Source organism: Parambassis ranga, chromosome 13 (assembly GCF_900634625.1).
Source record: "Parambassis ranga chromosome 13, fParRan2.1, whole genome shotgun sequence".
NCBI lineage: Eukaryota > Metazoa > Chordata > Actinopteri > Ambassidae > Parambassis > Parambassis ranga.
Genome location: NC_041033.1, coordinates 24,557,840 through 24,570,375, shown reverse-complemented (window position 1 = coordinate 24,570,375; position 12,536 = coordinate 24,557,840). Strand labels below are relative to the sequence as shown.

At 45.4% G+C, this 12,536-nt stretch overlaps 1 long non-coding RNA gene across 1 annotated transcript; it reads right to left on the bottom strand.

Annotated features, from left to right (window-relative positions):
- Nucleotides 1-3,421: 3,421 nt before the first annotated feature.
- On the bottom strand, nt 3,422-7,660 carry LOC114445217 (uncharacterized). The gene is made up of 3 exons (XR_003671602.1): nt 7,598-7,660; nt 4,169-4,318; nt 3,422-3,617 (listed from the first exon to the last, which is right to left on the bottom strand). It is a non-coding gene; the product is annotated as an uncharacterized LOC114445217 (long non-coding RNA).
- Between the last annotated feature and the right edge of the window lie 4,876 nt (nt 7,661-12,536).

Here is a 12,536-nt window from a genome sequence, read left to right as displayed (position 1 = left end):
ATTTAGCCTTACTTTAGTTTATTTACTTAATTTTATCTTAGTTTTTATCTTATTGCATGTTAATTGTCATATGTTCTTTGTATGCACCAATCACTAAGGCAAATTCCTAGTAATGTGAACCCCCTTCACTTACATGGCAATAAACATGATTCTGATTCTGATTCTGAAATCGGTCAATGTATGCTGAAGATACGCTGCTGTAAAAGGCTCCTGAAGGAAATGCAAGTTTGATTGCAGAAGCTGAAGCGTTGCTTTGAAAGCTTATCTGAATGATTGCTTTGAACTCTAAAAGTATGAAAAAACACATCTAAATGCATATGAATAGAAGCTGGATGGCAGAACAAGGGCTGAATTCCTCTGAACACAAGCTGAAGCAGTCATAAAAGCAGCCGAATTAACCTGAACAGCAGCTGGATAATTGCTTTGAACAGCAGGTGAATTGTCTGATCTTGGAATAATAGCTGAGGCTTAGGGAGACTAAACGATTTTGATGTGGGCATGTAGCAAACAGCTCCATAGCGATGAATATGGCAGATATCATGTGTAATGATTGATAAAGAAGTAGCCGTAATACTAGTGATACTATACAGCTGAAGGATGATCAATATGACACATATAATGCTTAAAGTCTGATAAAGACTACAAATATGGCTGCTTTGTATGCTTCTTGACAGCCTGTCACCATGGTAACCGCTCTGCCTGCCTAATTAAGCCTAATTAATGTTGGAGAGAGAGGTGTGTCAGCCTCCTGTTACTCCTCTCAGGGCAGATCCCATGTATTTTAATAGGGGTTGCACCCTCTGAACAACTGCTTGGTGTGTCCAAACCAAAACACTCAACAATTTAAAAACCGTGAGCATCACAAGTGTTTGCTCTACAAATGTCTGCAATTTCATGTTGATCCTGTAAAAGATGTGGAAATGGCAGCGAGTTAGAAAATAGGTTTGCTCTGGTCCACTCACTTCACCATGAATGAGCAAAAAGACCGGCACTCTCCCCGAACAGCTGGCTCTACAGGCAAAACAGTTTGGTTTAACGTCACCAGGAGCTCTACCGTCTCTACAGTCCCTGGGTTTACACTTCTCTGGTCTCTCTATCACGCGGAATGGAGTTCGCCCTTACACACTTACACACACACACACGGCATGTGCATGAATGCGCACAACTCTCTCTTTAAATAAACATGAAGAAGTTGCACTTATCACTCACTACTGTTGGTACTCACCACGAATCTGACTGTATGAAGAAATGTGTAAAAGATGTTAGCCTCCTCTGCAGCTGTGTTTCGTTCTTCCTCTCTGATCCTTCTCTTCTCCGAGTTTAGTCCAGTAATCAGTTTGATTATTTTCCTTTGCACTTTAGGCAGGTTCGTTTCCACGAACTCTCCAAAATCTCCTGCTGTGTCTCTCCTTGAAACTGTCCACCAACACCTTTATTGCACAAAGGTGTACCTTTATATAACTTTGGTATGCCTTTGATCTCTGAGTCATCAAAGGTACCCCTGTCAGCCTGTCACCACGGTAACAGCCCTGCCTGCCTGTATCCATGGCAACCTGAATGTTTCTCAACTGCCCCTAACTGCAGCTCTCTCTGCCCCCCTCCTAATGCATTTCTGATGTAAAAACACCCTCTAAACAACTGCTGCTTTTGTCCAAACAGAAGCCTTCAGACAAAAAGTATGGACACAGCCAGAATCACAAGATGTTGCTCTACAACACAGAATATGCGATGTGGACATGTAGCAAACAGCTCCATAGCAATGAATATGGCAAATATCATGCGTAACGATTGATAAAGGAGCAGCCAAATACTATACAGCTGAAGGATGATCAATATGACAGATATAATGCTTAAAGTCTGATAAAGACTACAAATATGGCTGCCAAATGCAGCCAAATGCCATATGGTTGCCAAATATGGTAACAGCTCTGCCTGCCTCATTAAGCTAAATTAATGTTATTTTTTTCAAAAGACTATAGTTTTTCAAATATTAAGCAGTTTCTGTGTCATTTTTAACATGGGAGTCTATGAGAGAGCCCTTCAACCAGGGTCATCTGCCAAATTTATCTCCTCCTACAAATTTCAAGCTTCACACGTATAGACTTAGCCTGCCTGTGTACGTCATCTCCCCAGTTGTGTTGTTTTAGTATTGGTTGTGTAGTGTTAGCTGTGTTTTTGCCATCGTTCGTTGTTTTCCACACAGGTGTTGGTGTGTAATAGATGTCTTACTATGGACATATATGTGATGTCACTCCGATGATCTCATCCATGATATGTTACTGTGAAATATGATTGTGCTTGTGCCTGCTCTAAGATGTGTGTGTGTATTCTGAGAAGCTGTGTCTGTTGGATAACAGAGGGTATAAGACCGCAGGCTGGTTGGAGGCTCATGTTTCCAGAACCAGAACCTGAGCCTATAATGTTTGTAGCAGGTTAGTAGCTCTGCACTTGGTCCACATACACCTGGCCGTGGTCATCGTGGTGATAAGGCAGGTGATGGGGGTCTATGTAAGCTCCAACCTGGTCATTGTAGGCGTAGTTCAGATCCCCCAGGTCATCGGTGGGGGCGTGGTCTCTGCCAGCCAGCAGATTGGTCCGTTTCAGAGCGCGGCCTTTTCCAAATGCACGGTACAGATACACCGCCATGACGAACAGCACCACCTGCAGAGAGGCGGAAACACTCAGTGTGATGGAGCTAGAGTAACATAAGGTTACCATCCAGACTCACTGTATGAGACAGCCTCTAGTGGACACTGGAGGAACTGCAGTTTGTGCTGCTTGGTCTCAGTACCTACCTCAGTACCTCATCTACTAACAGATACAGAGCTGCGCTGATCTTCCTTCTTCTTCACCCTTAATAAATATTTATGTCATATAACCACAAACAGGCAGCCATGTTGATTCAAAACCATCCAATCAGAAGCAGACAGGAAGTGCTGACACGTCAAAGTGATCTGCTGGTGACTCAGTGAAGACACATAAAAACCCTCAGACTGTGACAAAGGTGTGTTTGCACCCTCTGCAGGCAGTGCAGTGTTACTACCTGCAGTAACTGCAGGGCGACGTCCATGGCGATGATGGTCAGGGAGTTCTCCTGCAGCCAATCACTGAACGTCTGACTGCAGCCCTGAAAACCACAAACCCAGCAGCATCATGGGTAAAACATCACATCACACCAGCGATATGAAACACAGCAGGTTTAGAGCCGCCGGCGCCCCCTCAGGAGCGAGCTCGTGCCGCTCCCTTGGCCAATCAGAGTGAGGTTCAGCAGCTCGGAGCACCAGGAAGAGTTGACGCTGCGCTGAAACGAGTGAAAGCAGGAACACGGAAGCACGTCTGGACTCGTCAGGTTCAGGCTCTGGATGTAGGTGTTGCTCAGCCAATCAGCAGCACCGGGGGGGGGAAACCCACCACACATCAGCCGAGGGACACAGGTAAAAAACAGCTGACTGAGCCCTGGATGTGGTCGCAGCATTTTCCCACGTGACCTGAATGCAGCATCAGACGTTACGCTGACTCACCGTCAGCAGTAGGAACCTGATCTCACAGGTCGCTGCCACGCTGACCGCCAACACCACCAATCACCAGCAGGCCCACGGACACCACCTGCAGCTCCTCTGCACACACAGAGACACAGAGACAGAGACACACACACAGAGACAGACAGACACACACACACAGTGTCATTGAGCTATGCTAACAGTTCCCCCTTGTTTACAGTCTTTGTGCTAAGCTAGGCTAAAGCAGCGTCCTCTTTGTAAATGTTGGGCTGATCCTTTAAAGCTGCAGTCTTTACCGGAGGGGAGGGAGTTCAGGAAGCTTCCTCTGTCGAACAGGATCCAGATCGCACAGCCGGCCGCACTCAGACCCACAAACTACAGAGGTCAAAGGTCAAGACAAGGCTCTGAGCATCATCACTGTTCAGACTGTGCTTTACTGTTAAAGTGAACATCTATTCCTACTGTTGGCTTCAAAGAGGAAACTACTAAATAAACCAGCTGACATCAGCAATTCAAAACAAACGAAAAGAAACAGAAAAAGAACACATTGAAAATGTATCCGTGATGATCAGAAGGACTCTGACTGATTAATCCAGAGGAATCTTTTCTCAGACCTCCTGGATGAAAAAGGCCTCTGAGCTTATTGAAGGATGTGAAGATGGACTCACCAGAAACACGGTGTTAAAGACTGCCAAGCAGAACTTCAGCAGCTCCACCTTCACCTCCAGCTTCTCCTCCACCTTCATCTCCACAGGCAGCAGACCACGGTCCGTTCAGGTCCCTCCGTCTGACCCTCAGAGGACCGACACTGCAAACGCCTGCGATCAGAGTTCACTTCCTCATTGTCTGTAAACATTAAACTGGTCTCAGAGTCTCCAAGGAGACGCGGCACACACGTCTACCACATAAGGCCATGTTGTAGGACAGGACCTGGACTCTCTGACAGAGGTGTGCCAGAGGAGGACGTGGTCCAAAATAAAGACTATACTGGACTGTCCCTCTCACCCGCTCCACACTGTGCTGACCAGCTACAGGAGCTCGTTCAGCAGGAGACTCCGACTCCCACGATGCACCACTGAGAGACACAGGAAGTCATTCCTGCCTGTCAATCAAACTACTGAACTCTGAACTGTGACAGTCACTCAGACACTGTACATTCATACTGGTACATTCATGTCCTGCTCTTTACTATGTAAAGTTTTTTATACAGTAGTAAATATGTGTCTTCTTTAGATACAACTCAGGGATTTAAATGCTGTCTAGGTATTTAGATTATTATATATTTCTATTTCAAACTTCAATTTATCTTTGATTTCTTTGTCTGTAACAAAAAAGAATTTCCCCTTAGGGATAAATAAAGGAATTCTGATTCTGATACTTGCAGCTATTTGACAATACCAACACGCGGCCACCAGAGGGCACTGATGAAGCCAAATATAGAGAAAAAACATGGAATTCTTTAAAAAGAAGAAGAGACAAATGCACCAAAATGTTGTTCTTAGGAAACTCCCCCAGCAGTATTTATAGGACAGATGTGAATCAGACAACCCACATAAACTGTTTTAAAGTCTGCAGGCCATTTGAATTTGAATATGAACAAAGAAGATTTGACAAAGAGGATGCTACATCTTCCTCCTGTGTTGCACAGAGGGGGAAATATCTGATCTCCAATGCTACACATCTCATTACACATGCACCATGATGACATCATGTGTGGACACTACCATTCAAAAGTTTGGGGTCACCGAGCCACTTCTAGAGCTTCTCTGATCAGCATTACTCAGCTGTGCTAACATCATCTCACAGCACTGTTCTAATCATCAATTAGCCTTTTTAACACAATCGGCTAACACAATGCACCATTAGGACGACGCTTGTGCCAAAATCTGATCGTGTGCGATTAATCGTCAGAAAAATTGTCACCGATTACTATATTTACCACTCATCAATTATTGCAATTAGTGCCTCGTCATGATGATGCATTTTTGTGTGACGTACTCTCCCCTGCAAGTGCACACATGTAAGCCCACAATAATAAATCACAATAATGGCAGAAGGCGGTGGTGTTCAGTTAAATGACGCGGAGCAGGACATTCTAACAGAGGTTCAACGTCTGTCACCATAAGCTGGAGCACGAAGAAAGGCGAAGAAAGCGTGACGAGGTCACAACGCCAGCTACAGCGAGGCCTCCTCCAGCAGATATTGGAAAGAATTCCAGTCGGCCGAGAATCCGCGACATGTTTAGTATTATGCTCCTTACAACCAACCTAACGTAACGCAGGTTGATTTGCACAAACACACAGTTACATGTGAAATTGTCCAGTTTGTTTGTTTTTTCTGCTGCTGTTCTACAGTATGAGTGAAAACATGCACTAGTGTGGGACGTATTCCAGCCACAGGTTAGCAGGTCTGTTTGCACAGACATTTTTTTAACCTTAAATAATCACTGATGTGTAATCATTATCAGCTAAATGCCATAAATAATCGTGACTCATTCTTTGGCCAATATCGCCCAAACCTAATTACAACAAAGGAGTGATGGCTGCTGGAAGTGCCTCTGTTCACCTTTGTATATATTCCATTAAATAACAATACAATATATTATATATATATATATATATATACACAAAAACATACCTGTTAACACTGGTACACTCTGCTCACTCACAGCACCCTGCTGCAGCTCAGCACACACCCGCAGAAAACACACACACAAAATGAACACATGCCACAACCTTCTCAACTACATGACCGCACACAGACACATCACAGCATGACCCGCTGCTCTCTAACAGCCCATTTACCACACCGACAGGAAACACCTCGTAGGACCTTCAGGAACAAAACACAACGTCAAAGACAACACACAACACCGTCTCATTAATCACATAAACTACACACACACACAACAGTTACACAACACCTGCATCCGCACATGCCTGTCGCTCTGGTTGACAGGCAGCAGCCTCAGCTCCTGTCAAACCAACCAAACACTATCAGTTTATAACACATCACAACGTGTCATCACCAACAAACAGGATCACTGGTCCCACTCCAACAGGACCCGTCACAACAACACTACACAACTCCACATCACAATGTTTCTCTTTCGTCCTCTGGTTCTACTTGAAACATGAACAGTATCATTCACTGACATGGACCCATTTGGCCCGTTGCTTGTCTGAACTGACCCGGTGCGTCCAGGTGCTGATGTTGCTCTGTATGACACAGGTGCAGCAACGTGCTGACGGGCCTCCCTCACCAGGAACCTCTCTGAGCTCCTCCGGTACCTCTTACTGGAACGCTTCCTAGCTTCTATACAGCTGCTTCTGATGGGTCACAGGCCCAGACAGCAGCTCGGCATAAATCCAGCCTGCAGACACATGCAGACACACAAATGTCTACAACTACACAGCTACATTACACTCACTCACCAACCGCCGACTGTGTTGTACATATGAAATCTCCGCCTTCGTTCACACTGCAAACCTCTGGCTGGCCTTCATCACACAAACACCACTCAACACATTAGCCAGAGACTCTTTTCATCCCATGTGTCACAGCCAGTGGTTAGGCCCTTTGTTTGGAGGAGGTTTGTGACAAAAAAATAATTTTCTCACCAAAAAGGAAATTCAAAATAAGAACTAATCAAATCAAATCACGGCAACAAAACCGGATCTCTCCTCCTGCCTTCCTCCTCCTGCACACACCTCGCCCCGCCTGTCTGCAGGTGTTTTAGAGCTGATTGCCAGGGAGGAGCCATCCATTCATTCTATACAATCCGTACATTCTATCCATAAAAACAATTCAAATCATAATCTAATCAGTAGCAACATAAACTCTGATTGTCAACATATTTACGTCTATTCAAAATTCATCTGGCTCCATGCGTAATGAACACACAGTGACCCGACTCACTGCTTCCCTCTCCACACACACACACACAGACAACTGCACACTTCTTCAAAATCTTTATGACTCATCACATGAGCTTCTAAGACCTTTGGACATTTATTAAACAACTACCTAACCTCACAAACTATTTGTGAATGGGAAATATTTAGCAACACAACACACTGACACTGACAAACCATGACCTGAGGGTCAGCTGCTGTGTGTCCTGACACTGGCTGTCGAGCTTCTGTTATCATCACACACAGGGCCTGTGGCATAAACACAACAACAACAACACATTAACTGTGGGACTTCAGGATGACATTTCTACTCAGTTACACAACATACTCAAACCGCACATACCTGCATCACTGCTGATTCACTCTACACTTCATTCAGCTGGATCATCTTCTGCTCCAGGACCTACACAAAAAACACATTCAACTCATTTCCACTATTTTAATATTGCAATTTAAATACTGCTAACAGTGTCAGCTACCTCAAAGCACGTCTAACAGCAACAGTAACATTACAGCAGCTCAGCTATGCTAAAACATGTCCTGTGCTGAGGCCACGTCAGCCTCTACACACTATGTTTAAGGCTGCCTGAAGCTGTACTGCTGCTTTGGTCCGGTCTGTCTGAGGCAGACCATCACACTGATTCTAAGCCTGAGCCAACATACAAAGTCAAGCATGCCTTTCATTCAGGACTCAAGGTGCAAAAGTTTGGAGAAAAAAAGGACAGATTGAATCCAGATTGTGACCTTCATGTTGACGTCCACTGAGTTGATGTGTTCTGTGAACCGTTCCGATTCACGGGTCTTGGCTTTGACCCAGGTATCAACAGGAACTCTTCTCTCCACTTCTTCCATGTACAGATTAGCCACAATTGGAGACATAGGTGATCCCATTGTACTGGAAGCAAGTGCTGTTCAGGCAGAGGTCCGGCAGGTCACGGCTGTGGTCCGGCATGACGTTGGTTCGTTCCTTCAGTGTGCCTTCTTGTGTGAGACATCTTCCTACCATCTCTGTGGCTTCTGAGGTAGGGATGCAGCTCAACACACCTGTGTGTGACTCAACAGCAAGGTGACATCAAATGAGACCCGTGGTGTTTTCCCCTGAAGTCCAAGCTGACGATACTGCAAGCCCAATATGACACATCCAGACTCACCAGGCATACATTTACACATTCCAATGGCAGCTTCGACAGAAACCCACAAATCTGAAATATAAGCAGGTGAGCTGGCACAGCTTGATGCAGCTGTTCACCATGTCTGTCCAGATAAGAAGGACCTCTGTGAGCACCTGAAGCACACCAAAGGAGTAGCATCGCCTCCTGAGAGAACTTCTGGAACATGTTGAGGCAAATGCCAATGACCTGCTACTTGAGCAACAATGTGGGGTGGCTGAGTAAAGGAAATGTAGCTCTCAGCGTAAGTTCAATCAGGAAGACTCTATTGCCCATCATTCACCATTTATCCCTATCTGCTTCCTAATCTTTCTCCCTCTATCCCTCACTCCTCTGCTCCCCCTCTCTTCCGCTCTCTTAGTCAGGTGCTTAATAGAAAGCACCTCCCTCACCAATCAGCTGTCGCTTTCCATCCCTCTCCTGACCAATCACAGCTTAGCACGAAATTTAAAAGTCTTCGTCTCTTCTCCAGCTGTCTTCTGATCGAACCCGGCAACGATTCTGCGCTGCTCTACGCTGCAATCAACTGGCATTATTCCTCCTCCTGAACTCACTTAATCCAACATCAGATCCAAATTCCGGCTCCCGCGGGCGGTAAAAGGAGCGAGAAGTCAGCCTCCTCTGCTCCCAGGGCTAAACGAGGAACGCTTACTCTCCCGCTGCCGCTACTCCACTTATTCCCTTGACACGCTCAATCAAACACTTCAATGCCAGTCTTTGTTTCTTCAATCAGTCGACCTCCACCTGAAGGCAGCCATAGAGTCCACATCTCCTGCTCCTGCGGTCCCCGCCGATCCAGCCACTCGATCTCAGCCGCTGATCTTCCGTTCTCCTCCACCATCTTCCACTGCTACACTCTGGCGTCTGCTCGGCCTGCCCCTCCTATAGGTAGGCCCTTCATTTCGCAATCTGCTAACATATGAGGGCTTAATTCTGCAGGCAGGGACAATATTTTAGTAAACCTCATCCCGCAATCTCCTCAGCGTCATAAATCTGTGGCATCTAGCTAAATCCTCAGCCGTCCTCATCTGCAGATCCCCGGCTGTCAGCGATCTGATCCATCGGGCAGTTCTAGTCTTTCAGCGTCTTTCAGGATGTACACTCAACAAAAATATAAACGCAACACTTTTGTTTTTGCTCCCATGTTTCATGAGATGGACTTGAAGATCTAAACTTCATTCCAGATACACAATATTACCATTCCTCTCAAACATTGTTCACAAATCTGTCTAAATGTGTGATAGTGAGCACTTCTGCTTTGCTGAGATAATCCATCCCACCTCACAGGTGTGCCACATCAAGATGCTGATCTGACATCATGATTAGTGCACAGGTGTACCTTAAACTGCCCACAATAAAAGGCCACCCTGAAATGTGCATTTTGTTTCTGCTTTATTGGCGGTCTGGGGACTCAGAACCAGTCAGTATCTGGTGTGACCACCATTTGCCTCATGCAGTGCAACACATCTTCTTCGCATAGAGTTTATCAGATTGTCTATTGTGGCCTGTGGAATGTTGGTCCACTCCTCTTCAATGGCTGTGCGAAGTTGCTGGATATTAGTGGGAACTGGTGCACGCTGTCGTATACGCCGGTCAAGCACATCCCAAACATGTTCAATGGGTGACATGTCCGGTGAGTATGCTGGCCATGCAAGAACTGGGACATTTTCAGCTTCCATGAATTGTGTACAGATCCTTGCAACATGGGGCCGTGCATTATCTTGCTGAAACATGAGGTGATGTTCATGGATGTATGGCACAACAATGGGCCTCAGGATCTCATCACGGTATCTCTGTGCATTCAAAATGCCATCAATAAAATGCACCTGTGTTCTTCATCCATAACAGATGCCTGCCCATACCATGACCCCACCACCACCATGGGCCACTCGATCCACAACATTGACATCAGCAAAGCGCTCACCCACACGACGCCACACACGCTGTCTGCCATCTGCCCTGAACAATGTAAACCGAGATTCATCCGTGAAGAGAACACCTCTCCAACGTGCTAGACGCCATCGAATGTGAGCATTTGCCCACTCAAGTCTGTTACGGCGACGATCTGGAGTCAGGTTAAGACCCCGATGAGGACGACGAGCATGCAGTTGAGCTTCCCTGAGACGGTTTCTGACAGTTTGTGCAGAAATTGTTTGGTTATGCAAACCAATTGTTTCAGCAGCTGTCTGAGTGGCTGGTCTCAGACGATCTCGGAGGTGAACCTGCTGGATGTGGAGGTCCTGGGCTGGTGTGGTTACTCGTGGTCTGCGGTTGTGAGGCCGGTTGGATGTACTGCCATATTCTCTGAAACGCCTTTGGAGACGGCTTATGGTGGAGAAATGAACATTCAATGCACGAGCAACAGATCTGGTTGACATTCCTGCTGTCAGCATGCCAATTGCACGTTCCCTCAATGCTTGTGGCATCTGTGGCATTTTGCTGTGAGACAAAACTGCACATTTCAGGGTGGCCTTTTATTGTGGGCAGTTTGAGGTACACCTGTGCACTAATCATGATGTCAGATCAGCATCTTGATGTGGCACACCTGTGAGGTGGGATGGATTATCTCAGCAAAGCAGAAGCGCTCACTATCACACATTTAGACAGATTTGTGAACAATGTTTGAGAGGAATGGTAATATTGTGTATCTGGAATGAAGTTTAGATCTTCAAGTCCATCTCATGAAACATGGGAGCAAAAACAAAAGTGTTGCGTTTATATTTTTGTTGAGTGTATGTGCTCAGTTTTCCCGGAGAGACGCCAAGAATGGACTATCTAGCTCTTTACCGGAGACCCTGTGAAGTATACAAGGTTATTTACGCAATGACATGATACAGACCACGTATGTATTTGATTATATAAGCTTACACTTAGAGAAAAACACATCTATAACTCTTACAGAGAGTTAGGGAGGAACTCTTTGATGCGGTGAAGGCCGAAGCACTAGGAGGCATGGACTAAGATAAATCATCCAACATAGAACTGACAAAGGGTTTCATAGTCATAAATATGTTAGACCAATTATGATAATTAGTAGGTGGAGATAACGGGGCAACATGTCCCAATATGGGAATACCAACGAGGGTCTTGAAGAACTGTTTATCTATTATGCATATGTACCTCAACTTTCAATAAAACAAGCCTGTGTCCAGGGGAAGGGCAGAACACTTATGGACGGGAGTGAAGCAGACTGAAAGGCCTGTGTTCACTGTGTTCTCCCTTTTGCAAAAGGCGAAACTACAAAACCCAGGGTATTTTCTTCACTCAATGTTCTGAATACAGGAGACGGAATCTGACAATCCGGGGTGACCAGGGAAGGTCACGACATTTTGGTGGCCCGTACGGGGATTAAAGGTAATTATATTTTTCTCAGATCCGTCAATTGAACACAGGGGTTGATTACGAACAGACAGAGGACATGTGGCGCGCCAACAATAAGGTGAGCAGACCTTTATATCTGCATTGACTACTCTAAAGTTTAACGTGTCCCGAGCCTTAGTAGTAATCTGCCTGTAAATTATACGAACATTGACTGAAACAAAAGAATAAGAGAAATGAAAAAAGAGGTTAAAGAATTCTTGTAAGAGTAAAGATAAAGAATAAGAGAAATGAAAAAAAGAGGTAAAAGAATTCTTGTAAGAGTAAAGATAAAGAATAAGAGAAAGGAAAAAGGAAAAAGGGGTTGCAAAATCCTGAGTGTGGCGACTCCACCGGTGCTCTGACGAGAGGCCGGAAAAGCTGGGTTTGAGTCCCGGGGCTTGAGGAACCCTAAATCACTAAAAAAGAGAGAGAAATAGAACAAGAACAGGCAAACACATGGTATGGATGTTGGAACGACTGGAAACTGAAACAACGACCGCACTAGTTAGGCGGAAGTTGTAGTAAGTCAACAGGCTTCCAAATTACAGACGTATAAGATTCTGGTGTCGTGGAAGAGAGGCTAGTCTCAAATC